Source organism: Sciurus vulgaris, assembly GCF_902686455.1.
Source record: "Sciurus vulgaris genome assembly, contig: HiC_scaffold_155_arrow_ctg1, whole genome shotgun sequence".
Lineage (NCBI taxonomy): Eukaryota > Metazoa > Chordata > Mammalia > Rodentia > Sciuridae > Sciurus > Sciurus vulgaris.
In genome coordinates this window covers 637,471-657,187 of record NW_027632898.1, presented here as the reverse complement: position 1 = coordinate 657,187, position 19,717 = coordinate 637,471, and the positions used below count along the sequence as shown (strand labels likewise).

The 19,717-nt window shown below is 55.7% G+C and overlaps 1 pseudogene across 1 annotated transcript in view; it reads left to right on the top strand.

Annotated features, from left to right (window-relative positions):
- The window catches only part of LOC306652249 (putative RNA-binding protein 19), a 58,231-nt pseudogene that overhangs the window by 27,563 nt on the left and 10,951 nt on the right, over window positions 1-19,717 (top strand). The window contains exons 2-11 of the transcript in view: window positions 1,116-1,214; window positions 2,093-2,163; window positions 2,929-2,974; window positions 3,017-3,220; window positions 4,692-4,823; window positions 5,310-5,424; window positions 5,817-5,913; window positions 6,861-6,971; window positions 7,469-7,669; window positions 9,424-9,553. The product of the transcript in view is annotated as a putative RNA-binding protein 19 (transcript). The remainder of the gene's footprint in view (window positions 1-1,115; window positions 1,215-2,092; window positions 2,164-2,928; window positions 2,975-3,016; window positions 3,221-4,691; window positions 4,824-5,309; window positions 5,425-5,816; window positions 5,914-6,860; window positions 6,972-7,468; window positions 7,670-9,423; window positions 9,554-19,717) is intronic.

Below are 19,717 nucleotides of genomic sequence, written 5' to 3'. Positions count from 1 at the left end.
AAGCTCCATTTCTAACAGAGGCGTGTATCCGTGATTCTCAGAAGGGAATGATCCACTTCCATGGGACACCTGGCGATGTCCAGAGGAACTCTTGGTTGTCACCTCTGAAGGGGCTACTTCTGGCATCTAGTGGGCAGAGACCCAGTGTGCTGCCAGATGCCCTGCTGCACACAGGACAGCCCCCACAACGAAGAATCATCAAGCCCAAAATGTCACCAGTGCCTGGGTTAACTCACAGGGCACATTAAAATGGGGGAACATGAGGTGTCATATGAAAAACACAGTGACAGGGAAGAACCCAGGGTGCTGTGGCAAGTGGAAAAAACCAGGTGTGGAACAGCAGGTGGATTCATCCCCAGAGACACCTGACCACATGTGGTGCAGGTGCTGGCTGTCCCACCAGGCACTGAGAACAAGGCTGGGCTTCTGGAGAGAATCTGATAATCAGGAAATTGGCGGCAGCAGTGTGAAAACCATACTTTGCTGGACTTCTTCATCTGTTTGGAATGCTTTTTAGTTTCATCTGGTGGCTGGTATCACAGGCTCTCAGGGCGGGGGCCTCTGAGTACCCAGTGCCCAGATTAAAACTGGTTTCACTGGTTTTATTTTGCAGAAGGAGCCAGGAAGGGAGAGTTGGACCTTGGAATTAGGAGTCAGTTTTGTTTTCTGATTTGCACTTTTTAGCATTTTCCGTGATTTCACACCCTGCCTGTTCATGTATTTTTTGAAATATGTGCTTACATCATACACACATCCAGAGAAGGGAATGGTTAAGAACATGGGGGGTCTCCTTACAACGTGAAGTATCATGGACAGATATCTATGCTGTAGAGTGAAGTGAGAAAAGCTAGATTTGACCCCAAGTATAAAAGAAAAAAAAAAAAAAACTCAAAAAAGGTCAGAAACGATGCCTTAAAATAGCAGTGATGATGTTGCTATTCTATAGTTGTTACACATTTCTTCTCTGATCTCTATTTTCCAATTCTTCTATTTTACAATGGAGGAAACGCGAGTATAACTGAAAGCAGAACCATAATCGCCCTATTATCTTTTCTGATTCAGTACTTTGCCCCTCCTCTCTTTATTGGGCCCACTTTTCTTGTTGGACTGATCAGGGACAAACCTCTCCTTGCAGAAGAATGTCATGGAATTTCTGGCATCCCTGAAGCCAGTGGCCATTCAGATAGTGAGGAACATGCATGGGAACAAGACAGGTGAGGCCTGGGAGCTGGGCCTAGTCAGGGAGGCTGGCACAGGGTTGGGCATGTCTCCTCTCCTGGTGGTGGTTCTCACTGTACCCTGGTCAGGACACGGCTCTGATGGCCTCTTTCCTGCCTCTGGCAGCCAGGTGGACAGTGTTAGAATCCTCACCTGTCTCCTCTTGTCCAGCCTCCACTCTTCTGGCAGGTTCCCCTGTCTGTTTAGATGGAGGCCAGCAGTCCTGGGTTTGCTGGGCTGAGTTTCTGCTGGTGGAAGATGGTGGGGTAGACAGGGTGCTGCTCTAAGGCTCCACGGGCACAGGTTCCATGAGGCTGAGGCTGTGGAGGCCTCCCATAAGCAGGAAAGACCCCCCACGTGCTGGTGCTGAGTCACGGCCTCTGTTGCTCCCCAGGAGTGGTGCTGGCAGGCGGTGCTTTACTCTGAGCATATGTGGTGCTGCCCCCGGGTGTCTGCTCTGTACAGTGAGCCTCTGCCCCTGGCCTTGGAGCCCTGGATCTGGCTACCCAGAGGCAGGGGGCATGGCTGGAGGGAAGTTGGTGCTGGGAGGATAGTCTCAGAGTCCAGCCCTCCAGTGTTAGGCCGGATCACGGGGCCATCATGAGCATTTCTCCTTTGCAGAACATGGTCAGGGAAGGGATGAGGCCGAGAGGGAGGTAGAAAGGCCCTTGTTTCTGACAATTGGCTTCTGGCGCCTTCACCCACCAAGCCAGGCTGGTGCAGAGGGCTCCTCAAAAGGGAGTTTGGTCTAGTGGGGAGGGAGGTGGGTGTGCTTTGGAGGCTTCCAGCCTCTGCCCTGAGCTGTGTGCAGCAGCCCTAGTGACTCCCAGCATCTGCAGGGCCTGCAGTTAACCTTTGTCCTGGTCCCCCTCAGGGTACGTCTTTGTGGATTTCAGCAGCAAAGAGGAAGTGAAGAAAGCCCTGAAGTGCGACAGGGCGTACATGGTAAGGGGGCGTTGGCAGAGCCCCTTGGGCTTCTCGTTCCTTCATGGGCTCTTTCATGTACAATTGTGCTGAGCTCTTCCTCCCACCTGACACTGCAGGCTCTGAGGGTACAGCAGCAAACAGAGGGACTGTGGAGAGGCAGGCAGCACTGGAGCCCATGAGCAGGCACATGGCCCTGGGCAGTACGGGCGGTCATGGCAGTGATGAGGGCTGGGGTTGGAGGAGGGAGGTCTCCAGTGCGCCAACTGTTGGGCCTCCTGGAGTGAGGAGCATGCTCTGGCCTCTGGGCAGGGTTGATGGAGGTGCAGCAAGGGCACCTTCCCCAAACTGGGACGTGGCCCTCCACCATCTCTGGCATGGATGGCGATTGGACCCAGCCTTGGACTCCTGGAGATGCATTGTGTCAGGGTAGACAGGGGTCCCCAGGAGTCCTGCTGGCAGGTCAATGGAATGTATCTATCAAGCTCTTGCAGTGTGAGTGGAGGCAGGCCATCCCTGTGGCCTCCTTAGGCATGCAGGGTGGTTTTTGCAACCTGCTCACCAGCAGGTGATTGTTCAGGGTCAGGCTGTCATGAGACCTTTCACAAGGCAGAGCCACCAGCAGTACCAGAGTGGGCTCAGAATTCAGAGGACATGTCACTTGGCCTACGACAGCAGGCTCCAAGTGCTGAGGCCACATGGCAGGCTGGGCTAGGTCCCAGGGGTCAGGCTGCTACCCCTCTGCAGAGCCTGGTGCCGGGCCCCCGGGCCCATTGCCTTTCCCAGGTGGAGCATCTGGCAGCCTGCAGCCAGGAACTGGGTCCCCAGCCAGGTGTGTCAAGTCCCAGGCTCCTTGGACCCTCTCCTCCTACAGGTGGACTCTACATCAAGGTGTTCAGGGAGAAGGACGTGCCCATAGCCAAGGGGACCCTGCAGAACAGTGTGCAGCCCTGGCAAGGCTGGATGCATGGGAAAAATGAAGAGGAGGAGGACCTGGCTGACTACGGGAGGCTCTTTCTGTGCAATCTGCCCTACACCAGCACCGAGGAGGACCTGGAGGTGCTCTTCTCCCCCTATGGTAGGTCTCTGCTCCTGACCGTGCATGTAGGCCCTTGCTGCGTCTGGCTCCCACTTGGCTGGGTCGGCCCAGTCTGCCTCCCACTCGCTCTTGACCTCGGGCAGTGGCTCCAGCTGGTCTCCTCATCTGAAAACAGAGCTCTCTGTCCCCACTGCAGATCTAGTGGCATCTTCTGCTTTGTGAACTTGAACTTGGATTCCTTTTTTTTTTTTTTTTTTTTTAATGGTGCTGGGGAGTGAACCCAGAGTCACTCTGCCACCAAGCTACATCCCCAGTTTTTTTTATTTTTTATTTTTTAATTTGACAGTGTCTTGGTAAGTCCATGAGGCTGGCCTTGATCCTCCTGCCTCAGCCTCCCAAGTTGCTGGGACCACAGGCATAGCCAGCATGCCCTGCAGAAATTGATTCCTTAGCTCTCACCATCCAAATGCAGAGCAGGAGCGATGGAGGCATTTTCCTGAGATTCTTTGGCTTCTGGTGTTAGAATTCAGCAGCCTCCCAGCCTGTCCCACCCACCATGCTCCTGCCTGAGAATGCTTTTCTTTCTTAAGTCTTCCCAAGTAAACCGAGCTTCTGAGAAGAGGCAACAGCCAGGGCCATCTTTGGTTTTGCTGTCGTTGCTTCTTGGGCTGGGAACTTGCAGGCCGGTAGTTCAGCTTGGTCACAAGGGCCATTTGTCAAGGGGAGGAAGGTGGGCTCGCAGTGCAGGTGGATCTGTGCTCTGGAGATGCTGCTGGCACTCTTGTCTCCCAGGAGGCTGGCCTGGGTGTGGAGGATCAGCGAGGCTGTGTGAGTGTGGCTCGGGCCAAGGACGGCTCAGAGGTCCCAAGTGGAACCTGCTTGCAGGCCAGGTGATGGGACCTGAAGTTCTGTCCACACTGTCCTGCTCCCCAGGTCCTCACATGTGCTGGTGTCCTGGCCACATGGCAGCACTGGGTGGATGGGAGGGCTTGACCTTAGACTGCAGGTATCCATTTGGGATGTGGCCACACCTGGTGTTCAGAGTGGAACCACTGCAGACAGTGTCCTCTGAGAGGGACGGTGTCATGAACACTTAGTGGCACTAACTGCAACAGGCCCTGGGTAGTGACCGCACACTAGCTCTTGGACCCTCGAGGCCACTGTCTCTGGGGTGACCGTTGTGCCATTCATAGGCGAGAGGAGGCAGCCTGTGTGGGCAAGGCCACTGCCCAGGACAGGCTGTGCGCAGCAGGCCATGGAGCCAGGTGCAGCCTGGCATGTTCCTCCTTGCTTCTCTTAGTGTGGGGGGCGATAGGACTGGGAAATGACACCCTTGACCTGGAGGTGGACCTCATGGCTGGCAGTCACCGTCTTTCCCTCAGGCTGAGTGGACTTGGCCAGTGCACGGCAGCTGTGCTGTGTTTGTATGGCTAGCACTTAGTGCCCGGCTCTTTCCCCCAAGCTTGGTCCCGGCTCTAACCCAGGTGACTTGATGCTCTCCTGTCCTCAGGTCCCCTGTCAGAGCTCCACTATCCCATCAACAGCCTGACCAAGGAACCCCAAGGGCTTTGCCTTTATCACCTTCATGTTCCCCGAGCATGTGGTGAAGGCCTACGTGGCAGTGGATGGGCAGGTGTTCCAGGTGAGGTTGCTCATGGGCCTGCCAGGATCGCCGAGCCTGGTGATGGAGGAGGGATGGCTCTGTGGAATGCAGGGAGCTCTGCTCTTCAGGGTCACCTTGCCATGTGCCCAGGCCACCTCCCCTCCGGTGCAACTTCATTCACAGCGTATGGACCTTGTGGGCTCCAGGCCAGACCTGGCCCACCCACGGTCACTCATGTTCTCCCTGTGCACAGCCGGGGGCAAAGTGTCAGGGGCTGTGGTGTATCACAGAAGGGCACCTTTCCCTAGGCATGTCAGGAAAGGTTGGCCGTGTCAGGGACCCCAGCGCCAACTGGACCGAGAGTAATCGTGTGTCTGCTCTGTCTGCTGTCCCTGTCCTCCTGCAGGTCTGGCCCTGGGTCCAACTCGTTTAGGACAGGAGGCCCCACTAGACAGGAGGCTCCACTGGAGAGCAGGGCTGGAGGGTGGGAGGGCAGCTTGCCCACTTCCTCCCCTGTCCCTGCAGGGCAGGATGCTGCATGTGCTGCCTCCACCATCAGGTAGGAAACCAGTGAGGATGCTGACACCCCTGGCTCATCCTACAAGAAAAAGGTGTCCAAGGACAAAGTCAGAAACTCCAGGTCCTTGCCAGCCCTGCCCAGGCTCCACCGCCCTTTCCCCCTTTCCAGGCCACATGGTCCTTTTTGCTCTCTAGCTTGAGGTTCATCCTCACCTCCGAGCCAGCTTCCCCAGTGCAGATGGGGAGAGCGGTGCCGAGCTCACTTATGCTCTGAGGTATCAAGTCCACTATGAGTGGACGGTTGCAACCTGCTGGGCCCTGGCACAGGTCAGCTGCTGGCACTGCCAGAGGTTGGATCTGTCAGCCCCACTGCCTGCGGGTGGGGAGCCCACCCAGGACGGGCAAGCTGGTGGGAGGACTAGGAAGGCGGGGAGGCTTATCACAGGCTATGTGTCTGTGAGAGAGCGCCTGTGGGTCCCAGCTTGGTCTGTCCTGCTCTGCCCCCACCCGCAGATTCCACAACTGGAACATGCTGTTCATGGGGCCCAACACCAGGGCTGATGCCATCACATAGAAATACAGTGCCACCAAGAGCCAAGTGTTGGATCACGTGAGTGGCCCGTGACTTGCGAGCTTTGTGTCTGCAGACCGTCTTGAAATTTGTCCAGGGCTGGACCCCTGTGGAGTTCTTTCTGGGCAAAACCAGGAGCGCATTTCAGCCATGTGGCAAGGGACGTCCCTTGATTCTGCCCATTGGCCGCTTTCTCCACGGTCCTCTGCCCTTCCTCAAGACACTAGAGGCCAACCTGTCTGTGGAGGTGGACAGCAAGCCCATGTGTAACTGAATGGTCTGGTGGCCATGTTTTTAAAAGAAGCAGAAAAATTAATTCTAATAAATGTCATCTTCAGCTAACGCGTCTGAGGGATCCTCACTTCGCTGTGCCCAGCATAGTCACAGGGTGTTTCTTCCCCCTCGTTCCCACCCAGGCCACTGAATTCCATGCATAGCTGGACATGGGTTTGAACGAGCCACGCCTCAGGTGCCCAGTGGCTCATGGCTGCCATGCTGGGCAGTTCAGGTTGGCGTGAGTTGGAGGGAGGGATAAGGGACAGTCGCAGTGGCTCTGGTGCTGCGAGTGCCCTGAGCACCGCGAGTACCAGGGCTTCGCAGTGCTGGCACAGAGTCCTGCCTTCTAGAGCCTTCTGGTGCCTTCTGGAGCCTCCTAGTGGAGACAGGTGGAGAGAGGAGAGCCTGGGCTTGTAGGGGAGGTGACAGAGCAAGGACTGCTTGGAGTGAGGGGTTGGGGTCAGGTTGAGCCCTGCAGAAGCCCCCAGGGGTTGCAGGAGGAGCTGCAGACATGCCCACTATGGAGAAGGGAAGAGCCCAAGTGAGTGCAGAGACACATGGCTGGAGAGGGCAGCAGAGGGAGGTAGGCAGGTGTGGCTGGGTGAGAGCCACTGCTGAACCCACTTCCACTGGGTCTGCTCAGCTTTTGGCTAGAGAGAGCAGATCAGGTCCACCTGATGGCTGTGGGCCTCCTTTCCCCTCTTTCTCAGGTGACCAAGTGCAGTGTGGCTGTCCATGTGCCCCTTGGGGAGACCCAGCTGGTGCAAGAGGTGTGGCACTTCCTTCTCCACAATGGGGTCAGCCTTCACTCCTTCAGCCAGGTGGGTCCCCACTGCCCTCCCTGTGGACTCTGATGGCCCCTAATGATGGCTGCTGCAGAGCTGGGGACGGGGCTCCAGGGAGGCTGGGGGTGTGTCGACAGGCCCTGTGGTGACTGGAACCAAAATCTGAGGGCTCACTGCTCAGCTGCCCCCAAAGGGACAGGCTGCTCCTGGGGCTTCTCCATCCATGCCTGTGGCAGCAGGTGGCCTGAAGTTCCACACTGAGATGCCAGTCTGATCAGTGGAACAGTAGCTGGGGTACCTGGGAGGTCCAGCAGGCTGGTCATTCACTGTCAGGGTCTGCACGATTCAGTGGGAGGGCTGGGGGCTTACTTCTCAGCAGAGCTGCCCAACTGTGGAGCCAGCACATGGCCTGCTGGAGAGGGTGGCACCTCCTGGGTCTGCTTCCCAGGCACCTGGCCCCTGGCGCTCCAGACAGTGCTGGTGTCAGACTGGACCCCTGCTGCCATCCCTCACAAGTCCTGTCTGCTCCATAGGCCACAGCAGAGTGAAGCAAGACCATGATACTGGCCAAGAACCTTCCCACAGGCACCCTGGCAGCTGAGTTGCGGGAGACCTTCGGCCACTTCGGGAGCCTGGGCCAAGTGCTGCTGCCCAAGGGTGGTGTCACTGCCATCTTGGTGTTCCTGGAGCCCCTGGATGTGCACAGGGCCTTCCAAAACTTGGCCTACTCCAAGGTAGGGCTGCCACAGGGGAGAGGGAGCTGGCATGTGGGAGGGCCCTCAGCCTGAGCTCCACCCTTCCACAGTGCACCTGCAGAAAGCACCCTGCTCTGCCCCCTGCCCCTTCCCTGCTTTCCCTGGCTTCCTTTCCTGCCTTAACCTGAGCCTTCACTCTCTGCCTCTCTGCTGTCCTGTACCTGTGATAAGCTGAAAGTCAGTTCCCTACACAGGACTGTTTAAGAATATCTATAGCCATGACATGTTGGCTTAGACCAACAGAAAGTTACCCGTGGCAGAGCATGCAGGCAGGTGTCCAAGTCCAGGGCGTGGCCAGCGCCTCTGAGGGCTCAGAGAAGGACCTGCCCTTGTCTCTGCCACCATTGGGCTCCTGGTGTCCCTCGGCTCCCTGAACCACTACCATCCCACTCCTGTCTGTGCCCCATCTTTGGGCCTTCTTGGTCCCAAATCTCCTCGTGGGTTTGCAGCCCACCCAGATAACACAGGACATCCCACCTCGGGATCTTGGTGACAGTGGCATGGGACGTCTACTTAGATTCTGGGGTGGAGGCATAGCCGTCTCTTGGGGAGACACCTTTTAACCCACCACGAGTACTTTGTCCAGCACCTTAATGCTTTGCAGACCACTGTCCCCCAATGATCCTCAGGGCAGACATTGCAGGTGTGGAGGTCATTTCTCCACAGCTGCCCCCACATGGTCATCCCCAGCTCGGGCCCTGCCCACTGTGCTGCCAGGAACTCAGTGTGCTCCAGACACACAAGACAGGTGCCAGAGCCAGCACCACAGACACCCTTCTTCCTTCCTCCTGCTGCTGTGGGAAGGAATCCTCACCAGGTGAAGGGTGGTGAATGGCCTGCCCAGGCAAGGCCATGTCCCTCTTCTGCACATAAGGAAACTGAGGCCCAGTGACCCAAAGTCACCCAGCTCAGAAGTGGCACAGCTCCACAGCCTACTCCCGAGCACGAGTTTTCATTTATCTTTTTTTTGTTTACTGGGGATTGAATCCAGGGACATTTAATCAGTTAGCCACATCCCCAGCCCTTTTTTATATTTTATCTCAGACAGGGTCTCGCTGAGCTGTTTAGGGCCTTCCGGAGTTGCTGAGGCTGGCTTTCAACTTGAGATCCTCCTGCCTCAGCCTCCAGAGCTGCTGGGATTACACACATGCCCCACAGCACCTGACTGCTTGTGTGTGTGGTTTTTTTTTTCTGATTGTAATTAACTTGTGAGCCTCACATTGTGAAATTTGAAACAATTCCCAGAGGTCCCAGGTTGACAAGTCTCCTTCCACCCTGCCCTGCAGCTCACAGTGTCTTCTACTGTAGCAGCCATTAGCAACATCTGTGTCTCCTTAGTTAAGAAACCACCTCTGCACGTGTGTGTGGAACAAGAGCGCTTCTCTGGGTGACCACACTGACTTCCTGCTGGAGCCTCCCCTTGCTACCAGTTCTTCAGCTTGTCACACTCCCCCTTTCATCCTCTGACTAGAGAAAATGCAGGGGGCACCTTGACTCCACCCCGGTCCAAGGCAGCAGAGGCCTGGGCTCTCCTTTGCAAGCTGAGGTGCAGCCCAGGGGCTGGAGTGTTTTCTCTTGGGGCTCCAGGCCGCATTTCTCTTTCTGGCTCCTCTGCCCTGGGGAGCACCCATCTCCTCTGACCCTCAGACTCTTCATCTGTATGTGGGACTGAGTCTTTCTTCAGCCACGTCCCAAGATGGAGTCCCACAAGGTTGGCACCTTTGCCTCTGCAGTTCCACCATGTCCCACTGTATCTCAAGTGGGCTCCAGTTGGCATCTTCTCTGGCACAGCCCCACAGAGGAAAGAGCGCCAAGAGGCACCAGCGATATCTGCAGAAAAGAATGTGGTGGATCCAGAAATGGGTAAGAATGGTCTATGTGGGAGGAGAGCAGGGCAGCACGGAAGTGTTCATCAGGCCACTGGTTTAACACTTTGTTCATTTGCACACCAACGGACTTCAGTCTCTTAATTGTATAGGTGTGTAAAACATTTCTGAAAAATAGAGCATCAGATCCGGGCACAGTGGCACACACCTGCAGTCCCAGGGGCTTGGGAGGCTGAGGCAGGAGGATTGTGAGTTCAAAGCCAGCCTCAGCAACATAGTGAGGCACTAAGCAAATCAGTGAGACCCTGTTTCTAAAATATAAAATAGGGCTGGGGGTGTGGCTCCGTGGTTAGGCACCCCTGGTTCAATCCCTGGTACCAAAAAGAGCATTGTGAGCGCAGTGTAAGGTAGCAGCTGCGGGTAAGGGAAGAAGACCTAGATTTCTTAATACTCAGAATAGTGGAGAAGGACCCTGCTCCGTAGGTGGGGAGAGCTGTTGGCAGGGAGGAGAGCCCTGTTTGCATGTGGCTCAGTGCCCCCTGGTGTCCAGAAACTGCACAGGCAGGAAAGGGAAGAGCAGTGGTGGGCCACCCTGGCCTGGGTGGTCCCAGCCCCCTGGCTGACCCACACAGTGGGTTTGTGAGCAGGGTAAGCGTTCCTTGTCAGGACTGTTGTGCAGACTGCAGGACCTGGCACGTCCCTGGACCTCACCCCTCTCAGGATGCCCGAGAACTGATACCTGCCCCATACCTACAGCTGCCCCAGGAGACGGGCAGCTCCCAGGGACCCACAACCACACCTTGTAGTCAGACACCTTCAGGAGCCTCCTGTGGACTGGGTTGTTTGACCCAGGTGTTAAGATTCCACCCGTCGGCCCACCACACACAGGGTTACCAATTGCTCAGTTTACTAAAATGAGAATTTTCCTTTTAAATACAGATAAGCCCCTTATCTACCATCTCCATTGTCCTCATATATTTACAAAAAAAAGTGTTTTATGGCAAAAAAAAAAAAAAAAAAAAAAAAAAAAGGGCTGGGGAGCCTCTGATTGCCCCTGTAAGATTTGAATCCGTGGCCTTGCCGGGTTGGGGCCTTCCTGCATGCCTACGGCTCACTTAAGTGTGCCTGTGAGTCATCAGGACTGGCCATCTGTAAGGGCATTTGGGACCCACTGGCCTGGAAGCCACACCCATCCCTTTACTCTCTGCCTGTTCCTTCGCTCTGCGGATGGAGTGCACCCCATCTGCTAGGTGGATGGTGAAAGGCGTGAACCTTTCCAGTCTGTTCTTGGAGCCACCCAGGTCGGCTTTGTGGTGCGGTCTTTTCCACCCTCCTTGTACTCCAGGACAACTTCCCTTGTGGGGTCCTCCTGGGTCCCTAAGCAGCCATCACCCTGCAGCTGCCAGCCACCATGGCTTTCTGGCTTTCAATTCCGCTGCTGCACATGATCCCGGGTGATGATTTCTGACCCAATTGAACCCTCCTTTCAAGCACACACACTGGCGGGGTCAGGAGGCTTGCAGAGAGCTCTGGTCTGGCTTCTTCCTCCCTGCTTTGGGCTCAGTCAGGGGAAAGGTGCATGGGACACCATGCCTCCTGGTGCGTCCGTCTCCCATCTGGCTGGGCTGATTTCATTTGAACTTGATGGTACCCTGTCAAGCAGGCACCTCGTCTACCTCACTGTCCATGCAACCTGCGGAGTGCCAGGCCCTGGGAGTGCAGAGAGGGTGTTTCCCCAAGGCAGAGAGGGGTCCACTGCTTGCCTGCTGGCACCAAGCTCTCCATGTCCTCACACTGAGGTGCTGCTTCTGGGGAGCAGACCATGCATGCTGGTGATGGTGGCCAGGGTCCCTGTCCCATGCCCTCTTGGGCTGGGCAAGCTGCCTCCCTTCAGGCCATTGCTGGCCCTGAACAGTGAGGGTGGCACCCACGCACCCCCCTGAGGATGGGGGGAGATGCCATGCTGACCACTGTTACCCCCACACAGCCCGAGTGCACGTCTGTTACTCTGTCCCTGCTGTCCAGGGTGACCACAATGGACATGGCCCAGATTTCCCAGGAGTACCTGGGCTGCTCACAGCCATGTCCGAGGAGGGCCTGGGGTGCAGGCCTGCTCTGGGGCATGAGCAGTGTCTTCTCAGCACCAGTGTCTGGACCCTGTTAAAATGCTCTTTGGTCCCCAGGCTCAGGTTAGTGTTGAGGGTCCTGACAGGCCTGCTGCTTGGAGGGACTGGTGTCTACCCACTGGCTGACAAGAGGCCTCAGAGCTGGGATCTGTCCAGCCCTGCTGGGCTCATCGCAGCCTGTGGTAGCTGATCTCCTTTTCTGACCACGTTGCCTGCACAGCCCCCAGTCTCTGTTCCCGAGCTGTGCCCTCTCCCCTGCACCACCCCACCCACCCTCTGCACATTGTTCCAGATGCTTCCTCAGGATGACAAGAAGTGGGGGACCCAGCAGCCCCAGGCCCACAACCAAGATCCTTACCTCCAGATAAGGAACTCTGGATTGGGGGGGTGTCCTGGAAAGCTGTTTGCAACTGATACGTCTGCTGGCAGCCACAGCACGGAGCCTAGAGGAGTGGCGCGGCAATTATAATAAAGCTGTGTGGTGCTGCATGACTGGATTTGATTGTGGGGCTGTGGTGGAAGCCCCTTCTTGCCTCCTGCCTGCAGCCCAGTGGCTCCTGCTCCTGCTCCCACAGCCGGCCCCTCCGCTGCTTCCTCCTGCCGGGGCCTGGCAATTCTGTTGGTGAACATCTGCTTGAGTTTTGCAGTCATTTATTTTTTCTTTCCCATCGTCCTTTGTCTCCCCATTGAGGCCAGCAGCAAAGTACTTCTTAAGAAGAACTTTGGCTGGTGGCCTCAGCCCTGGGCCACATCTGGACCCCCCTGGATCTGAATGCGGGTTGCAGTTGGGTTTGGCGTGGTGGCTTCGGGGTGCTGGTAGGTGCTGGGGTGCCTGGGTCAGGCTGGGTCCTGTCCTCAGGGCCAGCAGGGACACAGTCACCTGAACACAGATGTCTGGCCTGGAACCTGCAGGAGGAGGGCTGGGCTTCCCCAAAGCCACCTTCCTTCAGAGGGGATAATGGGCTTCCCTGGGTGCCAGCCCAGCCAGCTGGACATGCAGGGTCTGGGGGCAGTGTTGGTGGTGCAGTGTCACTTCTTGGGTTTCAGATAGGCCCAGGGGCTGTCACAGAGCCTCGATGTTCATCTCCCAGTCATCCTGCAGGCAGCTCTGGCCACAGTCCCCACTCACATATGGACAAGAGTAAGCCCCGGGGTTAGTGGCCTCTGGAGGTCACAGACTTGAAGGGCATGGGGATGTGCCCCACAGTTGTGAGTCCTGAGGCCTGAGACCTTGCCTGTCCGCACTGCTCCCTTTGAGTACTCAGCTTGTTGGCCATCTGCAGGTGTTTCTGGAGTGTCCTCTCTGGACTAGTGCTGGGGGTGCAGGGATGACTGCGTCAGGCTTTGTCCTGTCCTCAGTGAACTCCCCTTTAGTTGGGGACCCAGAGGCAACCAGTAAGGAAGGTGGTTTCAGAACAGGCTAGGGGTTCTGGAAAGAGGACACCAGGATATGATGGCCTTTTTTACTAGTGTGGTCAGGAAGAGCTGTCTGAGGGCAGGATATTTGGACTGACACTGGGCAAGCAGAAACCAGGCCTGGGAAGACAGGAGGGGAGCTGGTTGGGCCAGGAGGTAGCAAGTGCAAAGGGGTCAGCATGGCTCTGGCAGGCTTGAGCTTCAGTGAAGAGGCCAGTGAGGTCAGTGATGAGGTCAAAGGAGCTGGCAAACTGGGAGCAATCACTAAGAGGCCACTGGAAGGCCAGCCACTCTGTTGTCCAATGGCAGGTGATAGTAAAAAGGCTTGTGGATGAGTAGTGAATCTTGTTTTTCTTAACAGCTCAACACAGTGCAGGAGAGAGAGAGAGAGAGTGTGTGTGTGTGTCTGTCTGTGTGGTTTTACTCCAGGCTGCAGGAGGGATGCGGAGGCAGGGTGGCTCTGTCACCAGCCCAGGCTGTGTGGGTAGTACACAGCAGAGCCTGGTGGTACAGGCCCACAGCCTTGTGTTCCCACATGCATGTCCCATGGCTCTGCCCCTCCTGACTGCTGTCTCCAGGCCCCTCCTCTCCAGGCCCTGTGGTCAGCAGATCTCTAAAGACTGCCATGCCCTCTTCTTGTATCATTACAGGATCCGGGCACTCCAGGGGCAGGGATGTCATCATGGGCCTGAAGGGTTAGGGTGTGGACGTCTCTGGAACTAGCCAGCCTGTGCTGTTGGGGAAAGGCCTGGCACAGGGGAACACGGCTTTCATCTCCAGCCAGCTGTTTTTCCCAGTGCCCCTTCCTGGGTTGGGCTGAGAGCAGCTGAACTGCTCAGGGAGGGACCTTTCCTGAGCACAGTTACTGAGGTGCCCACTGACCCAGCCTGCTCAGCTCAGCTCGGCTCTCACTAAAACCAAACACCACACCCCATGTGGTGCCTGTGATCATCTGACCAGGCTTCTGGGCCGGGGTTGGGTGGAGTCGACTCCACCTTGCTGAGGGCCCTGGGCTCCCCAGGGTGTCCCTGGGAGACTCCCACCCCTGGAACCCTGGCAGGCCCCTGGGACAGTGCAGGGAAGGTGATCTGTCTTTGCCAGAGGTCTCTGAGCAAGAGAGAGGTGTCTGCTTGATGGTCAGTTAACCAGCTCCTGCCTGGCACAAAAGCCGTTGAGTTAGGTTGCCAAGATTGAAAAACTGGTTTTTCTGGTGTAAAGTTGGGTTTTATGCTTCTTTTCAAAACTCTGAACTTCTGGCCATACCGAGTTGGCCTCCCTAGGGGGCAGAAGCTGGTGATTGCTGAGGAGAGGCTACCCCTTGCACTGGCCATGAACCTTCTGGGGCACCATTGTCTCCATGCCTCTCTCCTCTGTAAGTTTCTGTCAGTCTTCTGGGAACCTGTCTTGCCTTCCTGAAACTACTTGGCATTTTAACGTTGGGATTCCTAAGGTCACCTGTTTGTGTGTGTGATGTGATCTCTGTGGTTGTGGATGATGCCAGGTAGCCAAGGCACCCAGCTGATGTCCTGGAAAATGGCAGGAGATTTACTGCCATTTCTTTCCTTGGCCTTTAACCTCTGAGATGCAGGATGACCAGGAGTCCCAAAGGGTCTTCCTGCTGACAGTCTTGATTTTTACTTTGATTGAAGTTCTCCTCCAGGACCTGGAGTCTCAGCTGCTGTGTCCTTAGTAGGCTGTTTTCTCCTCTCCTTTGAAAGTGGGCTTCTGAGTACTGATGGCCACATCTGGAGTCCCTTGCTGGGTCTGTTGGTTGTTTCTTGGGTGGGGAGGAGCCTGCATGGAGATTTCCTCCTTGTGGTCTGGGACCCAGGAAGCTGGAGGACTGGAGGTGTCCTCTGGGCCCTGGGAGGGATCCAGCTCGGTCACTAGCCATTTCTGTAAGGCTTGAAAGGCTTGTTCAGTGGCTAAACAGTTGACAACTAATCAGAACTGGAAAGCTTCAAGCCACAAGCAAGAGGCAGGGAACAGGGCCCCAGAGCTTGGTGTGACAGTGCAGGGAAGGTCTGAGCACCCAGAAGCCCCCTTAGGCCCTGCACAGGTGTGAGTTTTTGGAGGAAAGCATGCTGGGGAGAAGCCCGTGGGCTCCTCTTGGGCTGTGGGAACTCGGGAGCTTCTGTAAGCCTGGGGAGCAGAGCTGGAGTCTGGGGCAGGGTGGCCACCTGCTGAGCACCAAGGTGGGATAGGGTGTGAGTAATCCCCACCCTGGGGCTGTAGGATAGCTGTTGAGCCTTTCCTGGGAAAGGGGCTTGTCCCCAGGCCTGGCTCTCAGGACTTTTTGAAACTGGGGATGTTGAGCCAAAATGAGTGCATTTCCCTAAAGTAGGGTTTCTCCAACAGTCCTGAGGCTGAGGCATCCACCACCCTCACTGGGGAGACACCCACACTGGGCCCTGGTCAACCACCTGTGGCCCTGCCCCTTCTGTCCAGTGTACCAGTGGGCACCACCACTAACTGGCAAGGCCATGATTTCCCTCCCTCTCCTGGGAACCTGTTCCTTCAGAGGGGGTGAGGTGCAGGGGCAGTGGTGACAGGTACTGGTGCAGCTGCCCAGGTCTGCTGCTATGGAAGTGGCTGTGGCCTCTGCCCTCTGTTCTCACAACTGCGTGCACATGTGTACTTTCCCTGCCTGAGCAGACTGATGAAACCACACACCACCCTCCTCATCTTCACTTTCCGCTCCCAGGGTCCATCAGCGCCCTTCAGCGTTCCTCAGCACATTGTTTAAGTGGTGACCTACCATCCCAGGCTCCGGTGGCCTTGCTGGTCTATCTGTGACTCTGGTGAGTTTTCCCAGTTTCCACTATTAGGAAATACTATGACTTCCTCGTGTATAGACAGAATCACTTTGACACACATGCATGTGCAAGGGGTATTTGATATCCATATTCAAGGGGTTTTAGAATACTCCGTTTTCCCATTCTGTAATTTTTGCAAAACTTTAAGATGCATTTCAGTTTGAAAGTTCACTAAGTGCTGTTTTTTTAGGAAGAATAACATTTTCCTTAGGTTCAGGTTCAAGAACATATTTTCCATAATTTATTTTGAGGTTAATATGAGTGTAGCCTAGTCCTATCTGGGGCTTGTAGGTTTGGATCTCTGTCATACTCTCTTTAAAACAGCAGGATCTGGGTGCAGTGGCACATGTCTGGAATCCCAGCAGCTCGGGAGGCTGAGGCAGGAGGATCTTGAGTTCAAAGCCAGCCTCAGCAAAAGGGAGGCGCTAAGCAATTCAGTGAGACCTGGTCTCTAAATAAAATACAAAATAGGGCTGGGGATGTGGCTTAGTGGGTAAGTGCCCCTGGGTTCAATCCCTAGTACAAAAAAAGAAGTAAAATACCACAGGGGCACATGGTGGGACTTTGTCTCTCTCCCTGGCTCTCTTGCTGCTGACACCTGTGGTCCCTCCTGACTGTGCCACAGAGGCAGTGCCCCTTGGTACAGCGCTCTGTGCTTTAGGCCCTGGCTTTGTGGGTAGATGTTACTTAATGGAGTGGTTTGTTTTTGATGGGGTTAGTGGTTGACAGAACTCAGAAGGTGAGAAGCCAGCAGGGGAAGGAGCAGAGGCCCCCACAGCGAAGGGCAGAAGAAGAGGAGCAGGAGGAGGAGGAAGACAAGAGCCTTCCAGGATGCACTCTGTTTATTAAAAATCTCAACTTCAGCACCAGAGGAGACACTGAGGGATGTGAGTATCCACCAGGAATGGGGGATGCTCCAGACTGCGATGCAGGCAGCGTGTTTGCTCTGGGTCTGGCATGGCTCAGGTGGTGGACAGTCCACCCTGCCACACACCACCCCTGCTGTCAGAAGGGGGGGGTGGTGGTCAGAGTTCCAAGCATGCTTGAAAAGAGTTTGCAAACTGCTTCTGTGGTGAGCGGCCCAGAAGTCGATGCCACCACTATGCGTGGCCTGATGGAGCCTGCAGGAGACTCATCAGTGAGGTGTCCCCACATGGCACATTGTATGGTGTGAGTCTGCACCTGTGGGAGGAGAGCAGGAGGGGCAGGGTAGAGAGCTCCAGGCAGGGGTTTGGCAGATGACCAGTGAGCATGGCAGCCCATGGGCTGCAGGGCCAGGATGGGCGAGGGGCCCCTCCCAGAGTATGGGGACTGCGAGCTCCCCACCTCCCCAAATGGGACTGCCCAGAAGAGGTGTTGCTTTCAGTGAATCGAGCATGGCACAGAACAGATGCTCATGAGATTTCCTGCTTAATGGATGAGTGACACAGCTCACAGCTGTGAACTAAGGGAGATGACCAGAGGATTGAAATCCTCTGATTCCCCTTTCAAAAGGTTCCTTGAGCTCTAAAATTCTATAGAGGGTTGAAGAGAAGAGGAAGTGTCCACTGACCCTGACTCTGTGCCATGAGTGTCCCTAGGTAGGAGGACAGCCACAGCAATGAAGAAGCCCAGACCCAAGCAGGCAGCATGGCCAGGGGCCCCAGAGGGCCTGGTGAAGCACTGATACCAATGTGACTTAGTTTTAGAGGTGCACCCTAGCAGTGTCTCCAAGGCAGGTGACTCAACCTGTCAGGCCAGCTCTGGTCCTGTGTTGTCCTTGTCAGTTCTGGCATGGTGTGGGACATAACTTTTGGATCAGTGTCTCCTGGAGTTTAACAAACGGCAGCTCAAGGGTGTCCTCAGAATTGAATGCCCTGGAGCTGGAAGGTTCAGCCAGGACCATCTAGTTCAACTGGTAGATGGAGCTTCAGAGAGATTGCCTCACTGTCCTGGGCTCTCACAGCCCATTAGAGCACTGTTGGGAAGCACACCCAGATCACAGGACCCCTGTCCCAGCACCTGAACGTGGAGCCATGATCAGGGGTCAGTCCTCCCGGGCCTGGATCCTGGCCTCCCTCCTTTCTAATGGGCAAGCCCTGCAGCCTTTCTGTGCCTCGGTTTCTCTGGCTGTCATAGAGGCATGAGTGCAACTTTCCTATTTGGTTGTTCTGAAGGTTTGACTAGGATGACTGAGATCATCCAGGTAGAGGGTCACACGTCTGAAGCACAAGTCTGCCGCTGGTGTGTGTGAGGGTCTCCGCTCCTCCTGCTACCCATCGCTCACTTGGTGGACATTACTGAGCCCCTGCCTGTCTTTGGTACTGAAGACAGGGCCAGAGCCAGAGCCACATGGAGTGTGCCTTAACTGGGCTCTAAAGGGAGACAGGGGAAGAGAGGGGAAATGTAGAGTGTGACTTAGAGTTTTGTAGAATTATTTTGGCTTTAAGCACAGAGGGCAGTGAGGTGGTCGGGCCTGGGGTCAGTAGATTCCATGCCCCTGAACTGATACTGGCTTCTGGGGTCTGTAGCAGACCTCTCAGCTATTCCAAAGCCTAGATCTTCCCTCTGTAAGTGGAGGAAGAAAGCAGCCCAGCTGCCATTTCAAGAGGCCTGGGGGACTGGCAAGGTTACTTGGAACAGGTCATTGCTCACCACCTCCGAATGACCCAGGATCTCCATGGGCAGACATGGGAGGACAGTTCTGCAGGCTGCAAAGTGGCTCAGAGCCTGACTCAGCCGCCTAGGCCCAGGTCCAGCATGTCTGGCTTTGTGACACCAACTGCTAGCTCCCTGTCCCTCGGCTGCCCATCTGAGGGCGTATCTGGGTCACTAGGTGGGTGGATGGTGTGGGACCTGGCACAGGCCCGTGCACAGTGAGCAGCCTCCTGGGGTCAGCTCTGTGTGCCTCCTACTTCCTGTGCCTGTAGGTGGACCCATGGTGACTGGAGAGGAGCCCTGCACAGGTGGTGGATGCTCCCATTAGTCGGGGGCTGCATGATCCTCTCTTCTCCAGGTGTTTTCCAAAGTGGGTGTCATGAGTAGCTGCTCCATCTCCAAGAAGAGCAAAACAGGTAACCCATGGAAATCTTGACTGGAAGGAAGTGGTTCCAGAAGGAATCGTACCTGCAGGTGGAGAGGGCAGCCAGGCTTGTCTGAAATAGCCCCTCCTCTCTCCTGGAGACTCCTGCTGCACAGTCAAAGACACCCACACATCCTGGGATGTCCAGAGCCTCACAGGCTGTCACGTGGTCCTGGAGCTATGCACATAGTGGGCAGGCAGTGTATCATCAGCACCCGAGGGCTTCCTCCTCCCCACTCCTTCCAGACACAGCAAGAAGGACTGATTGTGAACTTTCCCGCTTCAGTTCCAAGGGAAATGACCCATACGTAGAACTTCTAGATCATTCCACCAGGTCATTAATCTGCAACTCCCTGGCCATTAGGTAGTGGGCAGGCAGAGACCACCTGGCCTCTCCCTTCAGCCCTGTGTCTTGTTCTGATGCTCCTGGCCTCCCCTCATTCATTCCCTGATTCCCAGCAGAACATGAGCAAGGACACATCCTTTGTCCTTTATCACAGCCACATACCCAGTGCAGCAGCCCTTAGATTCACGGACATGGTGGGGTGCAGCACAAGTTAATAGTGACCACTGCTCATTCACTCCCTAACTGGCCTGGACCACCAAGTAGTGAGCACCAGAGATGTGGTCCCTGTCCCCAGGTACCTGCGGTAGCTGGGGGACATGTAAGCTGGTTGGTTCAGCACAGGACCAGGAGGACTGTGGCAGGTTCTTCAAGTCAGAGTGGGCCTAGAGGCAGGGAGGCTGAGCAGCCTGGTGGCAGAGGCCAAGGCAGGAGGTGT